Source organism: Vombatus ursinus, unplaced genomic scaffold, assembly GCF_900497805.2.
Source record: "Vombatus ursinus unplaced genomic scaffold, bare-nosed wombat genome assembly UNPS02014812.1, whole genome shotgun sequence".
Lineage (NCBI taxonomy): Eukaryota > Metazoa > Chordata > Mammalia > Diprotodontia > Vombatidae > Vombatus > Vombatus ursinus.
Window position 1 is genome coordinate 3,459,755 of NW_020954590.1, and position 17,917 is coordinate 3,477,671.

Sequence of the window (17,917 nt, forward strand, 5' to 3'; positions counted from 1 at the left end):
TGCAAGTTAACTAATGGAGCACTGGCTTCTGAATCTTATTCTCTAAGCTGCTGGGCTTCTCTTTCCATCTGGTGCCATTCATCTTTTGCTACTGGGAGTATGAGAGCTGCTACCTACTTTCTGCTTTTGTGCTGTGCCTTGATCCTTCCCAAGTGGCATATGGGTAGGCCATGGGGACACAGATGAAAAGTGTAGCTGGTGTATGTGTATATGAGACAAGTCATTATAATTATAAGCAAGGTTAGCATATTGTACTCCTGCTGGGAAGTTAGATCCCCCCAAAACAATATTGAGAGCATCACACTAGAAATAGCTAGCATTGATAGAGCACTTTAAGGTTTGACAAGCATAATATGCATAGAGTTTGAATTGTGCTTCCCAGGAACCCTAGAAGGTAGGTGCTTCCTAGAAGTGCAGTGCAATGGAAAGAACAATGGATTTATAGTCCAAGCACTTAGGTTGGATTCCTCTCTGTGGTCCTTACTACCTTGCACTTGGGCAAGTTATTTAATCTCTATGTGCCTCAGTTTCCCCATCCATACTTTGAGGGGGCTGGATTATATGACCTTTAAGATTCCTTCCTGCTCAAAACCTGCAATTACCCATTTATAGATGAGAAAACTGAGGAAGACATTGAATGGCTTGCCCATAATCACCCCAGCTAGTAAGTGTGAGAACCAGAATTTGGATTAAGTTTTCCTAAGTCTAAATCCAATGCTTTAGGCACTATACTATGTACTGCTTCTCACTAAAATGCCGAAAACTTAAATGGGTTTATTCTTACATATTTTTAAATATGATGAATAACTTTTCATCTATCAATTCCAAAAAACACATACTTTAATACTGAGGCTACTGAAAAGGAAAAAAATATGGGAGAATTTAGAATAATATCACAAAACAGGGGATATTATCCTTTTCTGTGCACAGACTCCATTGGCAGTCCAGTGGAACCTATGGACCCTTTTCAAAATTATGTTTTTAACAGCATAAAATGAAATACAAAAGAAGCCAATTACATCAAAAAGTTAGCAAGACATTTTTTAAAAGACAAGTTCATGAACCCTAGGGCAAGAACCCCTTAAAAGAATATGTGTATATCATTACGTGCCTTCTTTCTTAAACTCAAGAATATTTGTTCTGTTCACTTTAGTAGCTTTCTGTTTCTGCTTCTCCCAAGCTTTGTCTCTGTCTTTATCTTCTGCTGACTTTAGAAGCTCCAAAATGATTTCTATCCAGTTGCATAATAAGCACAAATACTAATATAAATCTCATACAAGTCTTAAGGCAACCAATTTATAGCCTAGCAGAGCCGACCATGTCCTAAAAATCTATTCCCCACCCAGACCTTCATTCTGATTGGCACATGCCTTCAACCAAGGCTCTGGCATCCCTGACAGCTTTTTAAACATTTTTTTCTGTAGACCAAGTTAAAAATTATCCTTCATACAAGGATTAAATATCAGTGATTCAGTTTCTCAATCCAGAGGTCAGATTACAAGATAAATAATGAGAGAGAGACATAGATAAAGAGAGAGACAATGAGAGGAAGAGAAAGAGACAGAAACAGAGAGACAGAGAGAGAACACTTGGGAGTGTTTTTAAGACATGGGATCATTTTGTTTCCTCTGTTTGATTTCTGAAATACTTGCTTTCCCAGAGTTATCCATTAAATTGGAGTTCTGCATTCCTCTTTTGAAAGGAAAACCTCTGATGCACAGCTAATAAAGTCATCAAAGTCCCGGTTATGATAGCCTGTGACTGCCCAGAGGGGTGTTTGATTAGAACATTTACCTTGTCAGAGAAACAAACAACAAGATATCATCTGCCTCAGGAGGCTGGCTAGAGGACTTTGGGGATAAAAAGGTCTATTCTTATTACACGCATAATCTTGTGATTGAAAATAGCATCAGGGATTTGAGGCACCATGGGTATCTGCTGTGATGAAGCAGTAAATGTAAATTAGCTTGGTTTACCAATATTCATTTGTCACACTTATAATAATCTAGCTAAAACCACATTTGACGGTAATCCAGGGACTATTATTGTAAACACAGCACTCACTCTTTCTCAACTGAGTGAATCTGAGTAAGAGGTCGCTCAAAGCTGCATCAACTCCATGCCAAAACAATGACTTGGAAAGTGGGAAAAATCCATTCAAAAGGGCTTCCTTTCTTGGCACTATGTAGGCAAAAGAAATTGGCTGCTTGACTAAATTTAACCTTTAAAAAAACTTAATCCAGTCTGTATAAGTAGACACAGCCTTCATCTAATTCATACAGTGTTGGTTTTATATACTTGCCAATTGTTTTGTGTCTTTTATGGAGCCAATCTTTTGTTGCATGGTCTCCTCCATCGCCACACAAGAATTTTTTTCTCTCTGTACTTAATTTTTTTGTATGTTCGCTGGATGGTATTTACTTGGATTAAACTGAGGAAGGCACTAAGCTGGAGGACATCTGCAGTTGGGGGTGTGAGTCTCTTTCAACTGTTTTTCTCTTTCCTGTCTTGGTTATTCTATCTGAAAACTGATCTTTCTAAAATATTCAATGTCAGACTAAACATTCCTAAGATAACCCCAAAAGGATGTGTGTCTGTGTGTGTGTGTGTGTGTGTGTGTGTGTGTGTGTGTATGAGTCTAAAGCTCAGAGGAAAATCAGGGATAGATATAGATAATGATGATGATGATGATGAAGATGATGATGATGATGATGATGAAGATGATGATGATGATGACGATGATGATGATAGAGATGGAGAGAAATAATACACACAAAATCACATCGTGTGCATGTATTTTTATCAAAAGATATGGGTCTGGCTCTCCTCATCTCCCTTTCCAATCATTTATATTCAGATGTCTACACTTCAAACTCAACCTTTCCAAACTGAATTCATATGAGTAAGTATATGATTTTAATTGAATCTACTTCTGATAGCATCCCCTAGATAAAAATAATTCCTTAGGATGATCTATAGCTTTCAATGGCTTATCTCAGCTCTCTTAGCTCAAACACTCATGCCACTATATTCATTTTTATGTTTAATAAAAATAGTGGACTTGCCTTGTACAGACAAGGACAGGCCACAAAAGATTCCCCAATAAGCATGGAATCACAGGATTTAAAGCTAGAAGAAATCTAAGAAATCATCTAGTCCAATTACTTCACCTTACAGAAGAGAAAGCTAGGATCCAGAGAGATGAAATGACTTTGTTCAGAGTCATGCAAGTAGTAGATTTTGAAACCATGGTCATGTGAATTCAAATCTAGTACTCTCTGAGATACATATATGACTGAACAACCCCTCTTCTACCAAAGACTACCAGGGATCTTAGAAGTCATTTGGCCTGAAAGAGTAGAGCTAATAGAAAAGCTTGCTATTAAAATATTTCTAAATAGAAACCCTAACACATATTTTTTAAAAAAGGTCCATCATATGTTTTGGTGAATGTGATATTGTAAGAAAGTGGCACTTATCTCAGGGGTGGTAACACAGTTGTTATGGTAACTACTTTTCTTTCATCAAACCAGTAAACAATTGGGGGGGAAATGCCACTTAGACTGTGGGAGCTTAAATTAAGCCAACTATGGAACTAATTTTATGCAGATTCATTCAGATATTTACTTTTTGATTATAGATTTCAGATGCTCTAACAGAATGCACAAGTGCAAAATGGGTGCTATATTTCTAAGTATTGTATAATTCAAGGTTTCCCAAAAGTCCCAAAAGTGGCACTAAGACTTTTGAGAAACTTTGCATTATTATTAAGTAGGCAATCTGATTTTAAAAAAGTTAACTTAAAAAATCTTTCATTTATTAAGATACAATGCTGATTAGAAGTATCACACTGACAAGCCTAGAGTCCTTTGGGCTGGGGGGGGGGGGGGTGGCAGGGGAGAGGCAATCAGGGTTAAATGAATTGTTCAGGATCAAACAGCTAGTAGGCATCTGAGGCCAGATTTGAAGTCAGGTCCTCTGGACTCCTGGGCCAGTGCTCTATCCACTGTACCGCCTAGCTGCCCCAAGCCTAGGGTCTTTAATGACAGTCTATATGCAGGGGGCATGATTATTCCTCAACAAATAACAATATGTAGTTTTGAAAGAGGTGGTAATCAAAATGATGAGTTTGACTTCCTTTAGTGGATTCATGATCTCACCAATAAGCACCTTCATCAGCAGAGATTGCAACCCATCCACTCTGACTCATTCTCTATGTTTCTAGGTAGCCAAGTGACATTGTGGATAGAATGTTGGGCCTGGAATCAGAACCTGAGTTCAAATTAGGCTTCAGACACTAGCTGTGTGACCCTGGGCAAGTCATTTAATCTCTGTTTGTCTCAGTTTCCTTAATTGTAAAGTGGGAATAATAATAGCATCTACCACCCAGGGTTTTTTGTAAGAATCAAAAGAGATAATTGTAAAGCTCTTAGTATAAAGCCTAAGAACTCCTGCTCTGGGTCGTTCTGCATTTTGTGGATGCTAATGCAGTACTCAGGCTCACCACTTGTTTTACCCCTTGCTCTTGACATATCAGTAGCTCACCTACTTTTCTCAACATATATTTCTGAAAGATACTCTTCTCCTGCATCGATCATCATTGGTAATATGCTGCAGTCTACCTATATCCACTGGGTTTCTCTCCAGTGCTTTTCAGGCCACCTGAGACCTGGATTCTTCGAAAATTGTGGTGTTTCAAGACATGCAATTATAGCATGTCTTAAGGAGTTAAACAGAAGGAGTTTTGAGCAGAGGAGTAGCTTTGGATCTTGAGAAATACAGTGATTTCCTAAACATCATTTGACCCGCTCTCTTTTGCTTACTCAGTTTGGGGCCCAGCTCATTTTTCAGCTGCAGTGCCTATTATAATTATGTGTACTGTTGTACTAACTCAACAATGTGGCCATGCAACTTCAAGTCATAGTCTAGATCGGGGCTTCTTAACCTGGAATCCATGAACTTAAAAAAAAATACATTTTTATTACTGCATTTCAATATAATTGGTTTCCTTCATAATCCTATTTATGTATTTAAAACCATTATTCTAAGAATGAATCTATACACTTCCCTAGACTGCCAGATAAGTCCATAACAAAAAGTTAAGAATCTCTTCTCTAGATAACAGATATTTTTCAACCAGTTGCCTTTTTTCTGTGGATTTTTAAGCTGATTTCTTTGGAGAGATCGTGTATCTCATCATAAGAGTCCTAAGATGTTATATTGTCAATACACTGTCTTCCACAAACAGGAGCATTTGGAAGACCTCACCATCTTTAGTGAATCCCTCTTCTAATATGTGCAGGACACTCTTCATGACAATGATAAACGCTTTTACTGAATTTGTCTCCTGTTTTATGCTTTAGTTTACATCAATTATCATTGGATCATGTATTTGGATAGAAGGGACCACATAGAGGTCATTCAGTCCAAGTCTCTCATTTGACAAATGAGGAAACTGAGTTCCAGAGAAGTTAAGTAACTGCCCAAGGTAGGTCAAGTTAGGATTTGAACCCAGGTCTTCTGACTGAAGTTCCAATGTCTTTTCCACTAAATCATGCTACCCACCCAGGCTGTAATCTAAAGAATCCGACTATTCTTTTCAACTTTTGAAAAATCAATATTTCTACCCAGCTTCATCCCTACAGGGAAAGCTAGGTGGCACAGGAAAGTGGTTAAAGTACTGGACCTGAAGTCAGAAAGGCCTAAGTTCAAATCCAACCTCAGACATTTAGTGGGCGAGTCACTTCACCCTGTTTGCCTCAGTTTCCTCATCTGTTAAATGACTTGGAGAGGGAAATAGCTATTTTCCAAGAAAATCCCCAATGGGATCATGAAGAGTCAGACGTAACTGTAAATGACTAAACAACAAACAGCAAGTCAGTCCTACAGCACTTTTTCCATTCTTGAGGACTTTTTAGAGATCTTGTCTCTAAGAACTATTTACTCCCACCTTCTTTTTTGGAAGTCTTACTGCACATATTGACTAGACCACACAATCTAGCACTTAATTAGCTATTTATTTAGCGTTGTTTTTTATGTATATAATTCATAGGCTTAAAGAATCCTAGAGCTCTATGACTTTGGCAGTCGTCAAGTCCAGATTCCCTCCCAACATAGAAAATCTTCTGTGATGTACATCAGTGGTCAGTCTAACCAGATTATAAACTATTTGAGGACAGGAACCCTTTCATTCTTATTTTTCCTTAGCTAAATTCTAAGAATGAGTAGATATGAAATGTGTACTTCTGAGGAAGCTAGGTAGAGCAATGGATAAAAGCATTCATCTGACTCCTGTTCAAATCTGACCTCAGACATTTATTAGTTGTATATGCATGGGCAAGTCTGTTTGCCTCAGTTTCTTCATCTGTAAAATGGAGATAATAATAACACTTACCCCCGTATTTATAGTTAAGATAAAATGAGGTAATATTTATGAAGTGTTATATAAATGCTGAGGAATCTAGGTGGCTCAGTGGATAGAGCGCTGGGCTTTGGAGTCAGGAAGATTTGAGTTCAAATACGGGCTCAGACATTCACTAATTGTGTGACCCTGGGCCAGTCACTTAACCTCTCCTCTATTTGCCTTAATACACTGGAGAAGAAAATGACAAACCACTCCAGTATCTATGCCAAGAAAACCCATACAGGATCACTAAGAGTCAGATAAAACTCAACAACAACAACAAGATAAATGGTCGCTATTGTTAGTTTACTTTCAGAATATCTATATCATATTAGGATCTATAATAAGATTTATTATATATAAGTAGTCCTTAATTTACTAATACAATATTCATATGAATAGCTGCCCAAGCAAGGACTTTCTCTGCTTACTTCACCTTATATTTCCTAGCATAGTACCATGCACAAACTGGGGCATAATAAATGTTCTTGATGATTGATAATGGAGTTAACGGAGTCATCTCTGTAGTTGCATCTATAAAGGAATCTTGTATGATCTTAACATATGCCTGGAAGACTGTTTGATGAAAGAGAGCCTTGAAAAATATGTTTTCTTTTATCATGTCAAATACATTTTTTATTTTGTAGTTAACAATTTTAAGAGTGTTAATTGTAAGAAGTACGTTGCTAAAGAAAATCATTTGAAAGATCTGAGAATTTTCCTTGTTTTGTTTTCATTGAAGATGTATGTATGTAATATAGATCATTTGCAAAGAGCTGACAAAGATGAGAAAGTAGGCATGTGGGTTGCAAGTTATCAGTGTATATAGTTTCATCTGCCTTTTTGATATAATAATGTCTTTTTTACCCATTTCTTTGATAGTTTTCCTTTCCTGAAATATCTTTTAAAATGATCCTTCAATGCTTTCAAGGTTGTGTTGTTTCCAATACAAATTACTTCTGTACACACTTGGTCTGGTACAGCTATTCTTCCCAATTTCATCTTCTTTAGAGCCATTTCTACTTTTTCATTTAGAACAGTGAGGACTAAAATCAATTTGCTATTAAAAATTCTGACAAATCTGTTCCATTTTCCATCTATTTGTTTTCCTGTTGCCAGGGTTAACAATCAATACTCTTGAGAAGATATCACTTAGGTCTAATGCCAAGTTTTCTGCACAGTTTTTCCTCCATTGTTTTTAGATGTTGTATGAGGCAATAATGCTTGTAATTGTCCATCATCCCCTTGCATAAAGGTTCATCAGTGACTGTAAGTGGTCAGAGACAGTTTCACTTTCTTCTTTGTGTCCCTATTACCCAGCATGTATTCATTTAAGATTCTAGCCAATGTCATTTTGGTGGTGCTCTTTAGTTCTCACTATGACCAGCACCTTCCAACTCTCTTCAAACAGAAGGTATTCATGATGCATAGGCTTCTGAGTTATGTGTAAGCCTTGAGTCCCTTTTGTTTCTTAAACTTGAACCATATCTTCCAACCTACTTTTTGCCACACTCTCCTTTGTCTGTCTTCGCATTGAAATAAAATTATCAAGGTAAACATTGTCTTGACTTGAAAGGTCTTGCTATATTCTTCATAGAATTTCTTTATCTCCTCATCCTCTGCAACAAATGTAGGCAAATAAGATGAAATGATCATCATGGCAGTCTTTTTTTTTCATGTTTATCACTGCAAGATGAAATTATCACATGCTAGTTGAAATGCCTTTGAACATTTGATTAAATCAATTCTAGACCCTTCTTAATTAATTTTTCCAAAGAGATCCTGTGATCCATCCTTCCATCTGGCTGAAACTTACTTGCAGATTCTCATTTATTGTGAGAATGTCAATATTAATATGACTCAGTTCCTCTAGAAGGATGTTGACTTATGAATTGGTAGACACAGTTCCCATGTTTACAGTGTCAATAATTAAAGGGAAATTTTATAAATAGTCTAAAAATTCTACAATTCTTAATAATCTTTAATCCTTTTTTGCTACTTTGAAAATGAAACTGCTTCAAATTGAGAGCCATTTTTTTTTTATTTTTCTGTGATCCATGTGTTGCTCTAACCAAAGAATGCTGAACCCCTTTGTAAAGGTTGGTCCTTAAACTGTAGACTTATTCTAATGTTAGGACACTTAGCCTGAATATTAAGACCAAAAACAATAGATCTCAACAAACCCAGTCCAGTACCCTTACTTGTCTTAGAGGCCAAATTGGAATGTCTTATCTGTTTCTTTGCATGGGATGAGTGGGATAGAATAACCAAGCTACATAACACACACAAACTCATGCTTCATGAATATTCAGGTGCTAATGCATCTGATAAAATTTTCACTTTGTGTTTTAGTGCAGGTAACCAAGGCTTCATTACTTCATAACTAGAGTATTACAGTTGTCTCCTACCCAATATCTCTAACTCCACATCTTTTTCCCATCAGTACATCCTTTACATAGCTTCAAGATTTATCTTCCCTATGCACAGATTTATTCATCTATTCAAATAACATTTATTAAAGGAAATCCTGGGAAGCTAGGTGACACAGTGGTTACAGTGTTGAGCCTACAGTCAGGAAGACCCATCATCTCAAGTTCATATCTGGCATCAGCCACCTACTAGCTCTGTGACGCTGGGCAAGTCACTGGGCAAACCCCGTTTGCCTTGGTTTCCTCATCTGTAAAATGAGCTGGAGAAGGAAATAACAAACCACTCTAGTATCTTTGCCAAGAAAGAAGAGTCATACATGACTGAAATGACTGAACAACAACAAAGAAGATTCTGTAAGCATCAGAGGCCCAGAGGTCAAGAATAAATTGGATCTTTCTGGTTGGAACTTAATAGCTGTAAGGAGAGGAATCCCAGGTAACTACTCAGCACTTCTGGAGAAAATCAATAAAAAGATTAATCTAAGCCTGCCTAACACTTTTACCAGAAGGCATGGGCTAGAATAGGAGTGGGGAACCTGCAGCCTTGAGTCTACATGTGGCACTCTAGGTCCTCAAGTGTGGCCCTTTGACTGAATCCAAACTTCACAGTACAAATCCCCTTAATAAAAGGATTTGTTCTATAAAACTTGGACTCAGGCTGTACCCAAGGACCTAGAAGGCCATATGTGGCCTCGAGGCCGCAGATTCCCCATCCCTGGCCTAGGAGTTGTTTGGACAATGCAGAATCAAGGTAAAATGTAAAACAAAATTGCTTTGTTTTGATGAAGTTTAAGTATCAGTCTTCTGAAAGATTATAGTCATAGTAATCAGTAACTGATTATATAAGTCATTCTGTCAGTGGGCACTGTGAATTTTTTTTGTGTCTTCAGTATTTCTTTTGTGTATAGGAAATAAATACCTGTCCCATACCTGATTTACATTGTGCTTTGAGTACCTTTCCACGCTTTCATTCTGGAGTGCCCCTAGAAATGAGCCACAATCTAAACTATAGGCATGTGTTTTTTTCCCCCTAGGGAACCAAGGGTGGGGGAGTGGGAGAGTGAAACAAGCCAAAGAGTGTGAGAAATGGGAGGCTACATATAGTGGATCTTCATTATGCACTGTATCCATTTTTCATTGTCCCCTAACATTAAAACATCAGTTTGGGTTCTATTTGATTCAGTCCATGCATCTGAAGCTCAGATTAAATTTTACAGCAAAAGATAACTTAAAACATTTCAGTCAGTGAGGATGACAATTTGTATTTTTTTTTTCAGCTATAGAGGTTGGGTAAAATCGAAGCTTCCATTATCTAAAAGAAAAAAAAGCAAAGGATGTCAATTTAATGACTTATTCTAATATACTATTGGGGGTTTAGAGATATCCTGGAATATACTGGTGAGCCCTTAGGATTACGGAAGTCCTTCTCAGTGTAATGTATGTACAATAGTCTCCAGGAGGTTAACCTTTCCTGTCCTGCATCCAGGCCCTCAGGGTGACTGTAGAATCAACCTTGATCTGTACCTTCTCCATCATAAAATCATTGAGTTAGAATTGGAAGAGACCATAGAAACCATAATGATCAACCCTCTCATTTTATAGATAAGGAAACTAAAAGATAAAGTGATTTTCAAAGGTCACATGGGTGAGTGATATTTCTGAGATCTGCAGATCCTCTGAATAGCAAATCCAGTGCATGTTGTATTGCACTAACCTCTGTCATTCATTATTTCTCAGAGAAAACTGTTGATTAAAATCTTCTGGAGCCAAGAAATTATGGTCATTTCCTCTGTTTCTAACGTTTAAAAACCAATCAAGTATAACAGTCCTCATAGGCTTTGGACCGGTCATCTTGAAAGGGGATCTAGGTCCCTAAAGACCCTGGGAGTTATATTTCTTTCCAGTGTGGGAAGAGAAGGCATCTCAAGATCAGGGCTAGAGGACAGGACTTTCCCCTAAAGGCATGAGTTTGAAGATTCTCTTAAGGGGGAGAGACCGGAGGACTGGAAGAGAGTGGGGAGGTAGCAAGGTTTTCCTCCAACACCTAGAGGAGCAGTGAGCTAGCAGTAGGTGACAAAGACATCTTCAGTTCTCTTCTTCAAACTCAAGCTTCCAACAGACACTTGGAGAGATGAAAATCAAAGAAAAAGTGGTGAAATAGAAGGTTTGTTTGTTTGTTTCAAACCTACAGGCTCATGCTCAGGTAGCTGGAGCACTGAACAAAAAAACACACTCAGAGAAACTTACCCCCACTTCCTGCCTTGCTTAAGAGGTGACCAAGTAAAACTCACTTCTAGTCAGGTCTGGTCATTCTGTTGAGACTGCATCTAGTGGATCTATTCTTATTTCTCATAAATATCTGTGATTGACTCTGTCCTCTGGGTTTCTTTGGTCCCTATTTTTGAGGCGTGAGGGTGCAAGACAGCTCTAGGAATCACATAAGAGAGAGTAACATTTCTCAGAATAGGCTGGGATCCCAATCCTCAGACCCATTTTTAGAGTTTTTGCTCTCTAACTGGAGGGATTACCATGAGCATTCATGTTTCATAACTATAATTCCAGGCAAAATTATTTGAACTTAGGATCATTTAAATCTGCTTCATCAAACCATGAGCCTAACTTAGTAAGGCCTAGGACAAGACTATGGGGCTATACCACAAAAAAAGTTAATATATTACAATACTCTAAAATAGAAAATTAGCTTTTTTTCTATTTCATTTAAAAGGGTTTAAAAATATTTTATTTTTGTGCCACTACTCTCCGACCCCTCCCCTACTCTAGTCTCCCATACCCCACTACTCTGAACTTCAGGGATTTGATTTGGGATGACAAGAAGCGAGAAAAGAGATGTAGCATGAAAGGTCAGGGTGTGCCAGGTGACAATTGCAGAGTAGCTCATTCTGGGGCTGGCTGTTGTGCTCCTTCAACTTCCTCCATGTTGGGTTAGTTGTAACCAGACAACCCTGGAGGTCTCTGTCAGGAGAAGGAAGCCAAGACAGAGAGTATCACTTGCTGTGGGGGCTTTGGTCTTTTCCTGAGACCACTTGGATCCTTAATTGATTCCCTGTACCCTGAATTTCAAGATAACACATGTGTCTGCTTCTATAAGGAAACGATTCCATTGTTCTAAAATCACTGAAGTACACTAAGTTCAAAAGAAGGAAGTGAGATTTTGCTAGGGAGTGGTGGCTCTATCCCAATTTTGATTGGGGTGATCCAAAAATCCACATACTCCATGATAGCAAATCAGGACCACATCATAGAGAGAGATAGACCTGAGATATAGACAGTCTCTGACTCTCTGAGAGCTAGTAAAAACATGGCACTTATTCACAGGGGTATGGTCAAAGCCCCAAGGTGAGCATGGGACTTTTCAGTAAGTAGCTATCAGTGTAAGAGAGATTTTTCTCTCTAACTTGGGGAATCATCATGAAACATTCATATATTTCAAAAGTATATTTCCAAAGGCAGAATTACTATGAACTTTGGGTCTTTTAAATACCCCTCTTAGGACCATGTAGAGATGTTTTGGGCCTAGCGTTACCCAAGATCAGCTAGTCATTAAGCTTTAAGATTTTAAAAGTGACTCATGAGGAAAGAGGAAACAGGACATTCTTGTCTGTATTTCTCCACTATTTTCCTCCAAGTTTTGATCCTTGAGAAAGTTCTGGAGAGATCTCCTCCCCCTCCTTTCTCTGCCCCCCAGCCCTTCACTGGTCACTCATTGGTCCCAGGTGCTGAGGGTAAATAGATCCAAATTTCCTGGACAGGGTAAAGGTAGAGAAAAGAGCTGGCTCTCTGATTACCAGAATTTCATTTTGTGATCTTTAAGCTACAACAGGAGAATTTATCAAGGCCAGGAAGGGAGAGAGAAACCTGACTAACAACTTTGTTTCTATGACCCTTGGGTCTCTAGCAACAAGTCTAGTATTCCTCTTAAATAATCCAGCTTTAACCAGATATCATCAAGACTACAGGCTGAACTTCAAGGGGTTGTATTACCAACTTGTTACAAAAGAATGTAACAGAGGTATTTTCAATTCAACAAGCATTGATTAAATACATGGACATGCTGGAGCCATCTCAAACTGGCTCACGTTGTTAAATTTTCCATGTATAAGCATTTACATCTCAAAAATCAGCAAATGCTACAAATTGGGGATTGATTTATTCTTTTTATTAATTTTCTAAATTTAAGAAAGTGATGGATAGGTCAATAATTCAGATTAAACTTAAAAGTGTGTCATGTTTCTAGAAAGTCAGTTGTTAAATATTTACCAGTTCACCTATGCAAGGAAGACATATTGACAGCTCAGCATGGTGGATTGAAAGTCAACTTTGAAGCTTGAAAAACCTGAATTGAAGTAATGCCTCTGACACATGTGGTTCTGTGACCCTGAGCAAGTTACTTCACTTATTCTGCTCTGGGAATTCTCTATTGTTCTTATTGTTTGTCCTTCATTCTCGAATAGCACCAATGGCACCAGGAAGGTGATGACTTGCAAGTGAATTGGATTTAAGTGAGAGAGAAACATGCAAAGTCACCAGCCTCACTCTCTCCTCTAGAGCCATCTGGGTCCAGTGTCAAAATATAGATCAGGACAACTGGAGATGGTCCTATGCAGTAGGAGACCTTTTTGACCTTTTTAAGATAAGGTCTTTTTCAGATCTCAGTTTGACTGAGGCAACACCCATTCAGTGATTAAGGCTCCTCTTTTATCTAGTTTAAAAAAAAAAAAATTCAATCTAGGAGGGGAAGGCCAAGGTTTCCAGCCAAAACAGAAACAATTGCTATTTACATTCACTCTGAGCCATCAAAACCCCAACAATGTCTTCTCCAACATTTATCACTTTCCTTTTTTGTCATGTTGGCCAATCTGATAGGTGTGATGTGGTACCTCAGAGTTGTTTTGATTTGCATTTCTCTAATCAATAGTGATTTAGAGCATTTTTTCATATGACTATAGATGGCCTTAATTTCTTCAACTGAGAACTGCCTGTTCATATTCTTTGACCATTTATCAATTGGGGAATGACTTGTATTCTTATAAATTTGACTTAATTCTCTATATACTTTAGAAATGAGACACTTATCAGAGACAGTGGTTGTAAAAATTCTTTCCCAATTTTCTACTTTCCTTTTAATCTTGGTTGCATTGGCTTTGTTTGTGCAAAAACTTTTCAATTTAATGTAATCAAAATTATCCATTTTGCACTTTGTAATGTTCTCCATCTCCTGTTTGGTCATGAATTCTTCTGTTTTCCATAAATCTTATAGGTGAACTATTCCTTGCTCTCCCAGTTTACTTATAGTATCAGCCTTTATATCTAAATCATGAACCCATTTTGACTTTATTTTGGTATATGGTGTGAGATTTTGGTCTATGCCTAGTTTCTGCCATACTCTTTTCCAATTTTCCTAGCAGTTTTTTGTCAAATAGTGAGTTCTTATCCCACAAGCTGGTGTCTTTAGGTTTATCAAACAGTAGATTACTATAGTCATTGAATATTGCAAGTCGTTGACTATTGTCTTGCATACCTAACCTATTCCACTGATCCACCACTCTATTTCTTAGCAAGTACCAAGCAGTTTTGTTGATTGCTGCTTTATAATACAATTTAAGATCTGGAGCAGCTAAGTCACCTTCCCCTGCATTTCTTTTCATTAGTTCCCTTGATATTCTGGACCTTTTGTTATTCTAAATGAATCTTTTTATTATTTTTTCTAGCTCTATAAAATAATTTTTTGGTAGTTTGATTGTATGGCACTGAATAAATAAATTAGTTTAAGTAAAATTGTTGTTTTTATTATATTAGCTTGGCCTACCCATGAGCAACTGATGTTTTTCCAATTATTTAGATCTGACTTTATTTGTGTGGAAAGTGTTTTGTAATTGTGTTCATATAGTTCCTGGGTTTGTTTCAGTGGTAGACTCCTAAATATTTTATAATGTCTACAGTAACTTTAAATGAAATTTCTCTTTCTACCTCTTGCTGTTGGGCTTTGTTGGTAATATACAGAAATGCCAATGATTGATGTGGGTTTATTTTATACCTTGCAACTTTGCTGAAGTTGTTTATTATTTCAAGTAGTTTTTTACTTGATTCTCCAGGATTCTCTAAGTATATCATCATATCATCTGCAAAGTGTGATAGCTTTGTGGGATATGGGAAAATTGGAACACAAATGCATTGTTGGTGGAGTTGTGAAATGATCCAACCATTTTGGAGAGCAATTTGGAACTATGCCCAAATGGCTATAAAAATATGCATACCCTTTGACCCAGCAATAGCACTTCTAGGGCTGTATCTCAAAGAGATCATAAAAATGGGGAAAAGACCCACATGTACAAAAATAGCAGCTCTTTTTGTGGTGGCAAAGAATTTGAAATTGAGGGAATGTGCATCAATTGGGGAATGGCTGAACAAGTTGTAGTATATAAATGTAATGGAATGGTATTGTGCTATAAGAAATGATGAGCTTGCAGACTTCAGAAAAACCTGGAAAGACTTGTATGGACTGATGCTGAGTGAAGTGAGCAGAACCAGGAGAACATTGCACACAGTAACAGCCACATTGTACAATGACTAACATTGATAGACTTAGCCTTTCTCAGCAATGCAAGGATCTTAGAGATCTCCAAAGGTCTCATAATGGAAAATGCTATCCACATTCAGAGAAAGAACTATGGAGTTTGAATGCAGATCAAAGCATACTATTTGCTATTTTTTCTTCTGTTTTGTTTTGTTTTCTTTTTCTTGTGGTTCCTCCTATTGGTTCTAATTCTCCCTTACAACATCAATGATGTGAAAATATGTTTAATAGGAATGTATATGTATAGTCTATATCAGATTGCAAGCTATCTTGAGGAGGGAGAGGGAGAAAAATTTAAAACTCAAAAGCTTATGGAAGTGATTGTTGATAAAATAAATTAATAAAAAACAAACCAACAAACAAACAATGACCAAATGAGACTTAAGCTGGGACCTATTGTTGGCCAATCAATAAGAGCCAGAGTGATTTGGGTTTAAGGCACCTTCAAGTAGCTCTGAAATGAGTTTATCAAAGCCTGGCTTTCCAATGCTGTATTTCAAGAAATCATAAATAAAGCTACATGGGGCAAAAGAACTAATTGCCCTAGTTGTTGTTTTGGGGGTTTTTTTAATGATAGAATAAATAAGGAGAGAAGGAATAAAAAGAAACCTAGCCCATAAGCTCCAAGATATCTTGCAAGATTTCAGCAATCAAAATTTATATTCCTTTGGGCAGAGTACCCACAGATAAAAGTATGATTCCCTATGTGAGCAGAGGGAGAAGAGGGAGAGGAAGGAACGAAGGAAGGAAGGAAGGAAGGAAGGAAGGAAGGAAGGAAGGAAGGAAGGAAGGAAGGAAGGAGGGATAGGCAGGAGGGTTGCCCTCCAAGGTTGTAAATTGCAGAGGAGGTGCCAACATGCATAAAAAGGAATTTCTTCACCAAAGAGTTCCCTATATCAATGAAATCACGAGTACAGTCCCTTCCTATCCCTATGTGCAAGGTACTCAGAATACAAAATAAAAAACAACAGTAACAAAAAAAAGCAATAACCCCGCTACCTTGAGGGACCTTAAGTTCTAATTTACAGCTTTGACAGTAACGAAATTTCCCAAACAATTGCACTCCTCTAAATTGTATTTGTTAGAGTATCAACAGCAAAATCTCACTAAAAAAAATGGCATAAAATATGGCAACCAAATTTTCTAATGATAAATTATTATTGACACTCATTTTTGAAATTTTTTTAAAGGAGAGGAAATTGGTTTATCTATTAAACAATATCCTTCAGTGGAAAGAAATCCTCATGTTTCTGGGAAACTCAGTCCAAGGAATCTGAAGTTGCGTAACAAATTGGTTGTTCAACAGCCACCAATTCAAATATCGCAAAGTTAGGTATTTGAAGAGAGTAGTTGCATGGCAGAAAATCTTTAGAGATAATGCAAAATAAATCAATTTTCTAAAAATAAAATAGTTGCTACAGCCCATTGGTTCCTCATATATACTTTTTATTATGCTACAAAGGTACAATGCCTCATATATTTATAAGCCATCTGGCTATATTTCTTTCAAAATGCTAATAGAGTCTAATGTTTGGAAAGTTGAAGCCCTGATATTTGCCAAGCTATCTTAAGGCTATTTAGAGGAGGCTTTGTAAGTCTGTCCACAGCACAATACCCCGAATAAGCTCATTTCTCTCCATCTGGACTGGAAAGCCTTAAGTGGAGAAAAGCCTATTTTACCCATTTTCCAGCTTCTTTGTGGTGACCAATCTAGCCAAATGACAACAAAGAAAAATCTTTTCTATATGCTGAACATTCAGGCAGAGAAAAAAGGAGAGACCACTCTCTTAAAGTCTTTGCAGCAATATATTCCTTCTCATTCCTTCCCTCTCTACCTCACCCTAGTTAATGCCCTCAGATATAATTATGTAATGGGGGAAACATGTAGATGGAGAGACTAAGAAAGGAAATGCTGAGTCAAAGTAGGGTGGTGGTGGGTAAGGGAATGTTTTGCTGGGGGGAGGGAGAGATGATAAGTGGGAGGCACTCTCCACTAATCTTCATCTATCCTAGTCTTCATCCAGGCAATTCTTCTTGTCATCCAGTTCATTGCTGTGCTCTTTAGACCATCAGACCTTCAGATATGGGGAGGGAAGGGTGGAGAAAGTTAGGGATTTAATCCATTCAGTTTTGGAATCCCCACCCTTAACTCACATAGCCAATTCATTGTATCTAGTTGGCTCCTGACCAGACCAGCCTACGGTCAGACCCCATCCAGTAACTCACCTATGTACCCTGTTGTTCTTTCTCTCCTTCCCTCCTCCTCCTGGTTCTACCTGTTCCACATCTCCAGAAACAGCATGTCACTCTTTTCCTCAATGGCTATATTCATAATCAACTGGCTTCCCAGACCAAAATATCTTTCTCTGGTCACCACTCACCTATATGTGCTGTATCCCTCCATTATAATGTAAGCTCCTTGAGGGCAGTTAATGTCTTTTTGTACTTTTATCACAATAGGTAGAATAAATGCTTTTCATTCCTTTATTT